Source organism: Vicugna pacos, chromosome X (genome assembly GCF_048564905.1).
Source record: "Vicugna pacos chromosome X, VicPac4, whole genome shotgun sequence".
Classification (NCBI taxonomy): domain Eukaryota; kingdom Metazoa; phylum Chordata; class Mammalia; order Artiodactyla; family Camelidae; genus Vicugna; species Vicugna pacos.
In genome coordinates this window covers 4522185-4536959 of record NC_133023.1, presented here as the reverse complement: position 1 = coordinate 4536959, position 14775 = coordinate 4522185, and the positions used below count along the sequence as shown (strand labels likewise).

General features: G+C 45.3%; 1 protein-coding gene across 1 annotated transcript in view; it reads right to left on the bottom strand.

The window, feature by feature from the left end:
* STS (steroid sulfatase) overlaps positions 1-14775 on the bottom strand; it is a 371683-nt gene that overhangs the window by 232 nt on the left and 356676 nt on the right. The window lies entirely within an intron of this gene.

Sequence of the window (14775 nt, the reverse complement as noted above, 5' to 3'; positions counted from 1 at the left end):
ATAATAAACCTATGGATCTAAATGTGATTATTGCAAAGAGTAATGTAGAATGAGTAAAACAGGACAAAACCAATTAGCTATTTATTACGACAGAGCCCGGCTGAGCAGGAGAAAGAAAATGTGTGCTCTGCAAGGCTCGTAAACCGACCATCGTTCCTGACTCCTGGGTGCAGGATTGGAGTTAGCTGATGTAACCTACCAAAGTGCTCTCCTGGGAGATCTAGAATTCTTCATTTTGGATGGCTCACGACTACCTGATTTATTTTATAGCAGTGTTTACCGTATACTGATTTACTAGTAAACAGGTTCATCCATCTGGGGACAGCGTTCTGCTTATAAATAAACCCCCAGATCATAAAATTAATAAAAAGAGCAACAGCCAGGGAAATTCGGGCAGAAAATTGAGGTAATAAATTAAGCCACATTTTTCCTTTGACGTGTGTTTTTAATGACCCAGACTGTGTTTTATGACCCAGAACTTTGACCATTTATTGTAAATGAAATCATTCTCCCGTTGATACTCACCCACTGCCTATGAGATTAAAGCTCCAGTATTAACATCACTAACAGGATTCTGTGCGTAAAGGTGGTAAGTCCTCCTCCGAAAGACCAGTGTTTGACTTACAGTCTCCAGCAGGTTCCACTTTAGTGTATCGCATCTGCTTCATCGGGTGCCTGAATAGTCGATCTCCAGCTTTTACTATAATCACCTACCAGACAAGAACTCTCCCACCTTGCCTTACTACTTACACAACTAATACAACATCTACGTAGAGGTGCGGACAAAATTATTTGAGAAAGTTTCTGTTTCATTCCTTGATTCCTTTTCCCAACTAATACGCTGAGTCTACTCATAGTCTGTGCTTTGAATACGTCTACAGATTATTCATTTGTGTCCCTGTCGGAAGACCTTCACTTGCAAAATGTGTCCTTTCTGCAAACAGAGGTCTCTAGATCATCATAATTCAGGGATTTCTCGGCATTGGCGCTATTAATGCTTGGGACTGGATTCTGCTCTGTTTTGGGGACATACCCTGAGCGTTGTAACATGTTTGGGAGCGACCCTGGACTCCACCCACTAGATGCCGGTAACATCTCTCCCACCCAGTCATGGCAGTCAACAAGGGATCCAGATGTCTCCTGGGGGAAGAGCCCTCGGTCGCCAACCACTGCCACGATTGACGTTAAACACACATCTAGGAACTCCACTGCTACAGCATGGCAAAGAGCCAGCAAGGGGTTGAGACAGGGAAATAATATGAGGGCAAGAGAGAGAGTGCCCCTCCCTACAGCTCCGTTCATCTCCAACATCTAGTGCACTTACTGCCGCACTTTCTCGTTACTCTTGCTAACAGCACCTTTCATTCTTGCACCGCCCCCTCCTGCTAACCATTTCACATGCCTTTTTGGAATCCGCATATCTGTACAGGTAGGTCAGTTTCTCTGTCTTTCTCTGCACCCACCCCACCTCTCTCTCTTTTGTTCACAATTAAGGAGACCAAAGTTCAGAGTGGAGGCCAGTGCGTCTCCAGATACAATGAGCACCCAGGTCATCTGGGCATGTGGTTTCAGATTCTGAACAAGGAGGTGTGAGGTGCAGCAACTCTCCCTCCCTCCTTCCCTTCCTTCATCTCCTAAGCTCTCATTACATCACCTTCTCAGGCCAGACAGGGGACCAGGGCTAGAATTCGAAGTGAAGGAAACAGAATCCTTTTCTCGTTTCATTTAGAAGGGACCCTAAGGAAGTCACCCGCTGATAGCTTTTGCACTCATCACATTACGATGTACCCAACACATCCCTACGGTGTGACACTGCATTCACGGCTGCTATGAGCTATGGACCGAAAACGAAGAGAAACAGTAGATAATGATTTCAGCAACTGAAAATGTTGCCTATTAACCGTGGGAGCTAAAATTGACGTCTGTAAGTTCCTGAATATGATCCTTCTGTAAAATGGAGTAGACCTGAGGAACCCCAAGTAAGAGTTTAGGGGTAAGGAACTAATCGCAACTACTGGTATGGGGTCTCTCTCTGGCCCTAAATTCTTTGGGACCTCCCTTCTGCAAGCTTTTCCCTCTTGTACCTTTGAGATCATTCTTTCTAGTGATACACGCCTATTTCTATATCATAAATTGGCTTGTACGCCACTGCTCATTGGAGGAACGAAGTCAGTAGAATGTGAAAGTTGCACTGGTTCATATACATTTTACACCAGAGATTAATGTTTCATATCAGCCAGTCACAGCCATGGAATACAAAGTACAGGAACATAGCTGAAACCATCAAGCACACAGGAAAAAAGACCGAGGTACACAATCCCCACTCACTCTGTATTCTCTTTCTGGCCCACGTGGCCAGCCATTCCCCCACCTTGGACACACTAATTACCTGTTTCTCCCTGACTCTGCTGCACTTTTCCTTGTCTTCTAAAACCTTCTGTACACTCCCCCTCATCAAGCTATCATTCTTAACTTTAAGACAATATTCTACACTCATCCTGGCATCCTTTTAAAGTTAGCACTGTACGTGTCTTTTTCATTTGCCAGCGGTTTTGATATAATTGTATTTATTTTTGTTATCATCCAGGTTACAAAGTTCAAAGGGCTTCGAGACACACACTCCCCATGATTCTCCCGCGAGCCCTGCTGTCTTTGGATGAAGAGTTTGCTGACTACTAAATCTGTCTTTCAGGTGAGTAGGTATCAAGTTGCAAGCAGCCCTCTTGTCCCCCTCCTCTTTGTCTATTTCTGTCCCCCTTAAACCTAATTTATAAAAACGAGATGGCTAGGTAACATTGAACCTAACTCCTAATTCATGCTCTACTAAATGCACACCATGCCTCCTCTGACCTGTTGACTCTTCCCCTAGATTAAAAGACGTAGGAATGAAGAGTTAAGTAAAGAATGACTAGCTTTCTACCTCAGCAGCCCACTTAGAAATCCTGTAAGCAGACCATTCGTACATGATCACATCTGAAGAAAGACCACAAAGTCAGACAGCCCACACACAATGCAAAGTGACACAGAGCTTCGCTGCCTCCCTTGATGATTCACTGAGATTCTTTCCTCTATTTCCTTTAAAAACTGTCATGATTGAGCAGAATCTATACTGGTGGTCTCGGGACATGAGTCCACCTTCTCCCCAGATTGCTGGCTTTTCTGATTAAAGCAACTTTCCTTTATACTGACACTTGCTTCTTGATTATTGAATTTTGAGCAGCAATCAGCTAAATCTGAGTTCAGCAACAATGTAACAGCAAAATTTTATATATATATAAACCCCCCCCAAAAAATAAAATGAAACAGAATAAGAAACTATAAACCCTATATTTGCCCTCAGAATATCCGTATGTCCAAACACCTCTTATCTTCCCATAATAAATCTAACAGAATCTTCATTTTACCCTATTTCTCACTGGAACTACAGATTTCTGGCTATCCCTTACTTCACAGGCAAGTTTCATGAAATATTAATCCATAATTGACAACTTCTCCCCACAAATCCCGCATCTGGCTGTCATCTCAGCCACTTCACGAACGCATCTTCAGCACTGGACACCAATCGTATTTCTGTAATTAAGAGACAAAAAACCAGACATAGTCCACATGCCCCTCATCCAGGAGATGGATACATAAACACTGATGCATTCATACTACAGCCGGAATAAAGCAGAAGGAACTACTAACATTATGCACTAGCACGGACCAATCTGATATGTATGATGCTGAGGGAAGAAGCCAGACTCAAAGACTAAATAAACACTGCGTAGTTGCATTTACATAATATGTTCGCAAAGACAAGACCATATGGACAGTGAAGAGATCACCGGTGGTGGGGAGACAGGTTGAAGGGATGCTTAAAGGAGCATCTTTGGGCAGGGGGAGCAGGAGTGGTAATGGAATCATCTTGACAGAGTGCTGCTGAACAGCAGGGCACATTTCTCCATCTCACAAAGGCAAGTACTTAAATGGGCTTTTATTGTACGCAAATAGTACTATAATAGAATAAATGAAAAAAAGCAGACACATTTTGGTCCTCAGGGTGTATCTGAAGCAGTTGCTGAGTATGACACTGGTACCCTTTCGCTCAGCTTTGTGTCCCCTCATTTTCTCCTTTCTTCCCTGATGGCTCCATTCCTTTTTCCCCTTTTTATTTTTAGGGTGCTTTTCTATTTTATTTTACGGAAGTACAATCAGCTACAACGTGTCAGTTTCTTGTGGACAACGTCCCAGTCATGCATATACACATGTATATTCGTTTTCACATTCTTTTTCATTCAAGGCTATTTCAAGACATTGAATACGGTCCCCTGTCCTACACAGAAGAGATCTGTCTTTTACCTATTTTCATACATAGTGGGGCTCCGGTCATTTCACTCTCTCGTGGATGTGCCTTCCATTCACCCCTGGCTCACCAAGATGTCCAAACCCTGTGAAATGACACAGTTCTGCAGCATTCTGTTCCGAACCACCCCTGGTCCTCCTTTCACGGTCACCGGCTTCTACAACCTGGTGAGTCACCAACTTCCCCGGACGTGTCACCTGTCCTGAGGACTCACCTATGAAGTCAGCTCTGGACATCTCATTGCTATCTGTCCTGAGCGCCGGAGAGTACGCCCTCCTGCTGTGTGACTGACAGAAAGCATCGCCCTGTCACCCTGGATGGCAGGGAACACGGGATTGGCATTTGACTCCCCTCTTCCTCATCTAACCCCACCCTCCACATTTTGGGGGGAGGGGAGGTGGTAATTAGGTTTATTTATTCATTTTTAACAGAAGGACTGAGGATTGAACCCAGGACCGCCTGCACAGTAAGCACGGGCTGTACCCCCGAGCTACGCCCTCCCCCGACTCTGTCTGATAAATGAACGACCAGGGCTGACTCTCCTGCCTGCTGTTTGTATGAGCCTTTGAACCTGCTCCTGCTCTCCGTGTGCATCCGCACGCTCCCCTGCCCTGGTTCACACGCCCTTTCTTCTCTCCCCAGTCCCCGTGCTACCTCCAGCTCTTGTCCCTGCCTCCTTTGCAGTCGTCTCTTCTCCCTCAGTGTCTCCCTCCTCAACACTTGATTTCAAGGGCCGCCCAACTCGTCAGTAGAGGCTGCACTCCTAGCAAGCACTTAAATCAGAAGATGCTCACAAGAACAGCCCTTAGAATGTGTTGAGTTAAAAAAAGAGTCATTTATTGTCTATTAAGTGCTGGAGACAGAGTCTACAAAGATGACTCATTCTCTGTGCTGTCCTCAAGGAAACAGGTAAGTAAATAAATTGAATAAAGGGGCTCCTCCAACCCAGCCCTCAAAGGTACCCTCTGCTACAGTAGCACTTTGGAAATAAATGGGTCGGTGAGGAGAGTATGTATCATCTGCAAGTGGTCTGCCTGTCTTTATCTTTCATTTTCCCCAAAGTAAGGCTGTACTTTTGCTCTCTTTTTCAAGTTGAAAATCAAGGCTGAATTTAAGTCACTCCTCTATGTGGACTCAAAAAAAAATAATCATCACTGTTTATAGCGAGGAAGAAAGGCAAATCAAATGCTGACATAGCAGATCTAGTCAACACTACCCCAAATAAATAAACGTTTTTATTTATTCTGTTTTTTTCTGTGTTCCTGAGGTATAACTGACAAACAAAATGGGACAATACTTATTAAAGAGCACACTGTGATGACTTGACCACGCAGACTTTGTGAAAGGGTTCCCATAAACATACTTCCCTTTTGTGTGTGTGTCTGACAACATTTAAGTGCGAGTCTTCCGTCAAGGATCGGATACATACTACTATATCCAAAAGTGGTGTCAGCTACAGTCACCATGTTACACACTCAGTCCTCAGAGCTCATTCATCTTATCGCTGAAAGTCTGAGCCCTTTAACTAACCCTTACCATTTCCTATAACCCCTGGACCCAGGCAATCACCATTCCACAATCAGTTCCTATGAGTTTAACTTCCCTGCTTTTCAGATTCCACACATAAGTCATACTATACAGTATCTGTCTTTCTCTGTCTGAGTTGTTTCATTTAGCGTAATACCCTCCAAGTCCATCCATGTTGTTGCAAATGACAGGATTTCCTTTTATTTAAAGGCTACATAATATTCCATGGTGTGTGTATATACGTTTTTTTATTCATTTTTTGATCCATTCATCTTTTGACAGAAATGTAGGTTCTTTCAATAATATGGCAACACTGCTATTGTGAACAATGCTGCAGTGAACATGGGGATACAGCGACCTCTTTGAGATAATGGTTTGTTTCCTTTGCAGACAAACCCACAAGTGGGGTTGCTGGTTCATATGGTAGTTCTATTCCACATTTTTGATAGCTTAAGAAAATGGAGGTTAGAGGGACTAAGATAAAGATTATTAAGAAAAAGAATTATTCATGACATTTGTTAAAACAGTAAGGCAGACTTTCCTCAGGACTGTCTTGAACATACAGGAACTACTGCAGAGGAGTTTCACAGTAGGGGACAGAGACTGGGATCATCTCCAAACCCGGTAAGGAAAGCCAAAAAGCAGAGTGTGTAAGGTGCGGCTGGGGTGGGTGGAAAATTACCAAGAGGGTAGGGGAATCCTTTGCTAAAAGGACCTAACTGGTTTCTTGCTGAGGGTTGGGGAGGGTAACTGGATAGCACCCAGGGGATGGGACGTGGGACGACTTGAAGACAGTGATCAGATATTAAGGGTGGGAGATTCTGGCTAAAACACACTGACAGGATTTTTGCTAAAACTGTGCTCCTGGAGGACTTGCCCAAGCATGAAGCCTAGTCAAACTCAGAGGGGTATGACTACTGTTTGGCCAAGAAGAGAATCTTCATCAAGATTGCCAATATCTGCATCAACAGATGACTAGATAAATAAGTTATATGCTTGTATATAATATATACAACAGGTTACTACTCAGCCATAAAAATGAAAAAAATAATGTTATCTGAAGAAACATGGATGGACCTGGAGATTATCATACTAAGTGAAGTAAGCCAGAAACAGAAAGACAAATATCATATGATATCACTTATATGTGGAATCTAAAAAAAAAGAGAGAGAGAGAGACAAATGAACTTTTTTACAAAACAGAAACATACTCACAGACATAGAAAACAAACTTATGGCTACTGGGCTGGAAAGGAGGTAGAAAGGGATAAATTGGGGGTTCAACATTTGCAGATACTAACTACTATATACCAAGTAGATAACCAACAAGGTCCTACTGTACAGCACAGAGAACTATATTCAGCATCTTGTAATAGACTATAATGAAAAAGAATATGAAAAGGTATATATATGTGTGTGTGTGTGTATAACTCAATCACTATGCTGTACATCAGAAATTAACACAACATTGTAAACTGACCACACTTCAATTAAAAAAATTTTTTTGAATAAAAAATAAGAAAACAAAAACCAAAAGATTTCCGACACTTGCAAAGCAAATGCAAAAGGTGCATTATGGAATCACAATAATAGCAGAAACTTCTGTATTGCTCACTGCACCCCGTGTGACATTCGGTGCACTTCGTATGTATTCCTGAAAAACCTCACTATAACCATAACATAGGTCCTTGCAGTGTCCCCATTTTATAGAAAAATAAACTGAATAACCTAGAACGTAAGTCACCTGCCTGAGACCACACATTTTAAGGGCAGAACTAACATAAGTGACCAAGCAGACTGACTCCATAGTTTTACCTCGTAGTTACTGCATCTTAAGAAATTGGTCAAGATGCAGAAAAAAATGAAACATTAATATTTAATGCCGGGAATCTTATAATTGCAAAAAAAAAAATAGAAGCATTAATGGTTTCTTAAAATCACTGCACAGAGGGAAAGTGTATTAAGAAGAGAAACAATTCTATAACAAGTAATTTTTAAAAAGGACATTAACACTGATAAAAAGATGTCTCTGCATAGCTTACTGAATGCGGACAAAACACGAAGGTCACAAGAGCGTCTGACCCTTTGCCCATCAAACTCTCCCTGGGAAGCCCTTTTTCCTTAGAACAGGGTGCTTTCACACATAATGACTTCAAAACTTGGAAATCATATTTCAGGGAAACCCACTCCATTTTTTAACCTAAGCACACATAAAATATCACCTGCTCTATTTCCAAAACTATTTCACTTTGACAGACTTGGCAAAGTATGTGCTGTATCAGGTTGTTTGTCAAAAACTCACAGAATGTATCCTAATATCTTTTTTTCCCCCTTTCACCAGACAAAATATGTGGGGCTATATATCTGAGAGTGTTAAGTAAGTGCCGTCTGTTTTTTTTTTTCCACCAGAGAGGAAAAAAAATAGGACTGCTATCTCCTACACCAAGTATTTTTTCATTATCTTTCAACATGTAACAAACACACATTGGACCACAGAGGCAAGGAGACAATTCTGTTCCTCCAGCTCCCAACGAATCTCATACCAAGTATGGAGTGATCTTGGGCAGTGAATCCAGCTTCCCGAGATGAAAATACAGGGAGGGAAATCCATTGCAGCTCCTGCAGAATGGACATTTTCTCTCAAGTTAGAAATCTACCTCTTAAAACTATTTTAAAAATTTTATCAATCAGAAATATTAAGGTACTACGAATGTGAATAATTTTATGATAATTAATACTTCAAAAAAGAGACTACAGACCATGATAAACCTTTCCTGTGTGTTTTATTTCACTTTCTGTTGCAATATTTGTATAACTATAGCAACATACTCTAGAGAGTCACCCTTTGCTAGTAAAACACTTTCCCTAGGGGGGAAAAAATTCCACGTAGGGGCAAAGATTCTACTAGAAGTATGGCTCTGTGAGACTATTCCTGGTGTTTTTTCGCTGTACTTTTAAATGTTTGCCTAGAACTTGAACAAGAGAGGCTAATAAACAGGGGATGGGCGGGCTCCGTCGTCAGTCTCAAAAGTAGAATTGCGCTTCATTGAGATTCCTTATCCCTCGTGCTGCAAAATGAAAAACAGAAACAGCAACAACAAGACTCCCCTGAACAGGAAGTGACCATCCGCCAGTTGTCAGAGCAGGCAGATGGCTCGAAATGAGCAGAGAAAGGGTGGACGCAGGCCAAATGGCAGGAACTGGGCGGAAAGGCGGGGCAAGGGCCGGACGCAGGAAGCCATACACCGTGTGAACAACAGGGGTCCCCGGGCAGAGAAAGAAAAGCAGGAACCTCTGGGCAGATAAGCAGTCACACATTCTGGGGTGACAACAGGCCTGGAGGCCAACAAAGAAAGGTGGGGAAAGGCAGGAATCGCCAGTGTCCAAATGTAACCCTTTGCTCATTATGCCTTCCTTTTAATAAAATCAGCCTTGAGATTAGAAGTACCCATCATGCACCGACGCCATGGCACATCCGATCCAGACTAAGGACAAAAATCCCTCCTCTCCTTGGGAAGGCGGAGCTGGGGTGAAAACCAGGGAAGACCACGAACCCTTCCTCTCCAATGAACATAACGACCATTCGTTTTTACACTCTCTGTGGCCAACCTGCCGCAGAAACTCAGGGCAGCTGCTCCCCTGAGCCTGCCAGTTCTCCCCCTGAGAGAGTACTTTCCATCCCTTAATAAATCCCCACTTACTTTCTTAACCTCCCTGTCTTCTCTCTGCAGCGAGACAAGAACCTAGTCCCCGGCAACACAGCGTGTGACAGAGTGGGGACAGGAACTCGCGGGAGCCCGAGGAAAGTCCCCACCGGTGCCTTCAAGTGAGCACTGCTCTTCAGCCTGTCCATCAACGTCTGAGAGCCGCGGGGACCGTGCGCGTGCATGTGCTTGTGTAATTTACCATCGTGCTTCGAGGCCCCAAAGGTCTCGCTGGAGGAAGAAGTGCTTTCTGACACGGAGGGCCACCTGGAAGGCTCCTGCAGGGGAGACACTCTTCTCACTTGTGAAACGAGCTCCTAGGACAGGAGACGGAGGGCACACAGTCCTCCCCGCCGTGATGACTCAGTGTGCTTTATCTTCCACGGGGCGCTGTTATGGCTGGACCAGGGTCGGGGTGACAATGACTCTAGAGAGACATGAACTAGGAAATGCAACAGAAGGTGGAACTTCTGAACCCCCTGAAATATCACTCTGATAAAACTTAAAACCTGGGCTCAACCCACGGAAAACATCGTGGGTTAGCAGCTGACTTTTCCTCCTCCACTTACACAGTCTCAGAGAAAGAAATGTTTTCGCCAAATGAACGACTTAGTGGTTGGGAGCCACCATGGAAGGAAGGAGAGAAAGCGCCTCAGTCCAGTTAAGACATTTCCCCCGTGCCCCTCAGAGCCACAGGGAGACTTCTGACGGGCGCAGAGGAAGAACTATGAATCACAGAATGGCCTGGGAAAGGTTTTACTGAGGCGACCAGTTGAAGGTCGTCTTGGGGACTTCCCATTGGATGGAGACAACCTGGCTACGTCCTGGTGCGGCTCAGTTCAGCACCAGCCTGTGCGGTGACTCTGTGCTGACTGCAGAAAGTGTCTCCTGTGAGCCAAAGCTCCTCAGCGGGAAGGAAACGTGGAGCCTCTCCCGAGGGGCAGGTCCTGCCCGACTGCTCAGCAGAGGCGGGAGTTGGGTGCCTGTGTCTCCCCTCGGCTCGCAGGATGCACGTGAGTGTCATGCTGGCTGTGCCTTCTGTGCTGGGATGTCCGGTCAAGGTCCTGGGGTGCCTGGAAATGCCTTTTTCCCTTATGCTGTTTGAGAGTTACCAGCACATTTGGCCCCCAGATAAGCCTCCTGGGCAGAGCGAGTCTGTGAGCTACGGGCAACTGAGAACCAGCAGACACAAGGAAAGCTCTTTACCTCGCTCAGAGTGCCTCAAAATGGAGCACAGAAATTCCCCCCTTGGACAGGAAGTTTACAGGCAGAAAGAAAATTCCCGTTTGTAAAGATGTCTCTGACCAGGAAGCAAGCTACTCCTGAAGTATCTTTTACCACCTGAGAGACTCTCACCTGCATAAAGAGTCAAGTCTGTTGGCCACACATTTCCACCCGTCACCTGCCTCCTCCTACCAGAAGCTCTTTTTCTTGGTTTAGCCTGAAACGGGAAATAAGCCTCAGGCACCTGGCCACCTCCTTGAGCCGTGTTTCTCTTTGCCAACGCCAGCACATCCAAGCTGTTTTTTCTTTCTCTTATTAACCTGTCTTGTATGGGTTTGATTCTCAGCCCCAGCCACTGAACCTAGGAGGGCAGAAAGAAAAAAACCTCTCCTCCGTTACATGCTTCAAAAAAAAAAAAAAAAAAGGAAAGAAAAGAAAGAAAAAGCATCCTTTACGAAAAGAGAAAGAAAAAGTAAGGGCTCTGTGAATGTGTGTATGCGCGGGTCGTGGGGGGCATGTGTGTGCACTTCGGTGTTGTCCCCAAAGTCTCTGCATGACTCAGATGCTGCTTTTCTGTGCCTGGATCCTGCCTGTGACGACAGACATCTTTACGGGGAAGGAACCACCTGCACCGTGGACCTGTTTTGGCTCAGCTGGCTCAGCCAGCACTTCTGTATTAGCTGCATCGTTTCGCCCTTCCCTCGCAGCCCCTCAGGAGGAGAGGAGCTACCACACAAAACCCATCACAAACATGGCCAAGCGTAAGATTTGTTCCTATAGGAGGAGAGCGGACTCGGCCAGTGTGTTAGCGGACTCAGGCAGTGTGTTAGCGAACGCTGCTATAAAGAAACGGATTCCAGCTGAGCGGCTGCGCTTTTCTGCTCTTTCAGGTGCATGTGGAAACCTGACCTGCTTCTGTTCCTGAAGAAAGACAGTAGCAGATCCATTACACAATCAGGGAAAGGAAATCGCATCCAAAACAGACCTAACTCCTTTCAAACGGAACAGAGCTATATTGTTACACTGGAACACAAGGGAAAAGATGAGCAAGTAACTGATACGAGATACTCAACATTTCTTCGGAGAGTGATCCGAATAGAAACATTAGCAAGATACTAGCTGGATGTCTTAGCGTGCAATCTCCGAGAAGATTTGTTTAGAGCTTCAAATCCCGACTCTTCACTGAGATCAAATCACGGGTTCAGATTCCACACCACCACTACTCCCCACTCCCACCCCTACCCCCCACCCCTACCCCTACTCCCCACCCCCACCCCGAGTACCTTTACTTATAGAATCAGCCTTAGGTGCAGGTGGACCCAGTGCTAACCGGAGGTGTTCCCAGCTCCTATGCAAGCCCACCGCACCCACCCCAGGGAATGCTGGCAGCAAAGTCCACGCTTAAGTTATCTTTGCTTTTCCAGTACCTGGGACGGTCCTGCAGAGGCTCCTCAAAATGTGCCACTTCTTTCAAAATTTATGGTTTTATTTTTTGAGGGGGAGGTAATTAGGTTTACTGATTTATTTTTAATGGAGGTCCTGGGGATCGAAGCCAGGACCGTGTGTATGCTGAGCATGCGCTCTACCACTTGAATGATACCCGCGCCCACACAACGTGCCACTTTTACGTGAGGATTATTTTCTGCCAGAGGCAATCCAGTCCCTGCAGGTTCCAGAGAAAGTACTGACCCCTCCCTTAGAATAATTAAACTGGGGCTTCTTCCCAGAGAAGAGTTACTACCAGAGAACAACGCTATCTAAGTGGCCCCCATCTGTACGGCAGGGCAGATGTCTGATCACCCAAGATCTGCCTTCCTTCTGCCCCTCCTGTGAACAACCCTCCTGTCTCTGAAGGCCCTTCACTCAGGGTGGGGTGGACCCTTCATTTTACCCTCCTGTCTGTGAGCCTCTCGAGAATGTGTGGTCTCACACTCTCACGTGAGTGGGATTCCCACATGTACAAAATTAAATCTGAATTTCTCTTGTTCATCTGTCTCATGTCAATTTAATTCGTAGCCAGAAGAACCTAGAAAGATCAAGTCGTCTTCCTCCCTGACAGCACTCAATAAATATTTGCTTGAGTTCCCTTAACCTTTGTTAAGTACTTAGCCTTGTGTCGTTTTCAAACACTGTCCTGGAAGAAGCAAAGCTTTATCACTCAGATCTCACTGTTGATGAGATGATTCAATTAGTTTTCTTCCCCTGGAAGAGAAAAACCAGCAGATCCCTGGGTGGAGATCCCTGCGTGTATGCATGTGTTAGCAGAAGAGGTCCAAACCTGTAGAAGTTGTTCATTGCTGTTTGTCTGCTTTGGTAAGTCAGTTCTCCAGTAAGATACGTAAGGACTGGTGGCAGGACTCACCTGGGGGTGACTATGCCTCCTTCCCAGGGACATCTGGCAACGTCTGGAGACATTTTGGACAGTCAAAACTTGAGGGAAATGGGCGCTACTGGCATCTAGTAAGCAGACACAAAGGTTGCTGCAAAACACCCTACAATGCACAGGACAGCCCCCCAACAGCCCAGAAAGATCCAGCCCCACTTGTCAGCCAAGACAAGGTTGAGAAACCCTGCCATCCACCTACGTATGGAAAACTTCAGTGGTACCACTGGCCCCAGGTAGCAGGACACTGGTGCTTTAGAAAGAAGCAACCACTGTACCCTTGGAACATAAGCGATGCATTTTGCGAGCGCACAGCAAGTATTTAGCAGTGGGATGTCATCCCTTCCTTACTCCCTGTCTCCAGTCACTCCAAGACTCTGTTGATAACCACTGACCCCGAGGCAGTGATCCAAAGGAAAACCCCTACAGAAATGCCAGATGGCAGCATTCTACGACGGTCGATGGAAATACAGGTGTACCTTCCCAGAGGGTAAGCCGGCCTCACCTACCACAAGCCTTCAGCAACAGTCAGACCTTTTGACACAGTCAACTTCTATGAATTACATTCATTGTCACATTGAGTCACGCTGAACATTCTGAAAACTAATAGGCCTGGGTCAAAAGATTTCCTTCCATGAAGGTTGGTTTCCAAAGCCCAAGAGGAAAGAAAAGATCTTGAAAGGGTGAATGCCAACGTTCTTGACGGTCTGCTCCCTACAAAAGACAGGACAGTGCCAGTTTGGAGTTTGTCTACTGATCTGTCTGGTTGATGGATTACTTGGCTCCATGGAAAAAGGTCAAGAGCCTGTTTCTTGAAGACTTCGGAATAATGGAGGTGTAGACCTGCAGACATCTGTCTCCCCACTCCCCGTCAACAGCACTGTTCTCTTCCCAGTCTCCTGAACGGCCTCCCTTCTGTCTCTGACCAGCTCTAATTTGCTGATTCATCTGACAACTCTCTTAGCCACCATCAGTACAATGACTTTCTTTTCTCAGGAAGAAAACCATTTACGAAGTAGGTGATGGGAGATAGGAAGGAGAAAGGAGTGTGGTGCAGCTCTGACACCGAACATGAGCCCACTCCAAACACACACTCCACTCCTGCGCCCAGATTCCGCTGTTTGCAAGTGCTGGAGTTTTCTCATTCACTTAAAAAAACATACATCCTTTCCGCCAATCAAAAGGCATTTGCTTTCACGGCCATCAAGTGACATTTTTCTTGTTGTGCCGTGTTACGTTTTCTTTGGTTTGAAGTTTGTTTTCTGCGACAGAGGGGGGACATGCATAGCTTCACTGCTTGGTCCCACAGATAAGCCGGCATGAAGGCTGTTTAGAGGTACTGGCCACAGAAGGCTTCCCTTCTTCCATAGAGAGCGATTTCCCTTGTCCACGAATATCTGAGGGGAAAGCATTTTATGTGATACTGAAAAGGCAAAGGTGGAGAGGACAGCGTTCTTCAGGCAAGAACTGACACGGTCAGCCTGGATTCTCCTTAACCCTCTGCCGGAGGGGTGCAGGGGACAGAATGTACTCACTGACAAAGGGAGTCGACAAGGCTGTTTTCCTAACATGACAGACTCCAGTGGGACAGG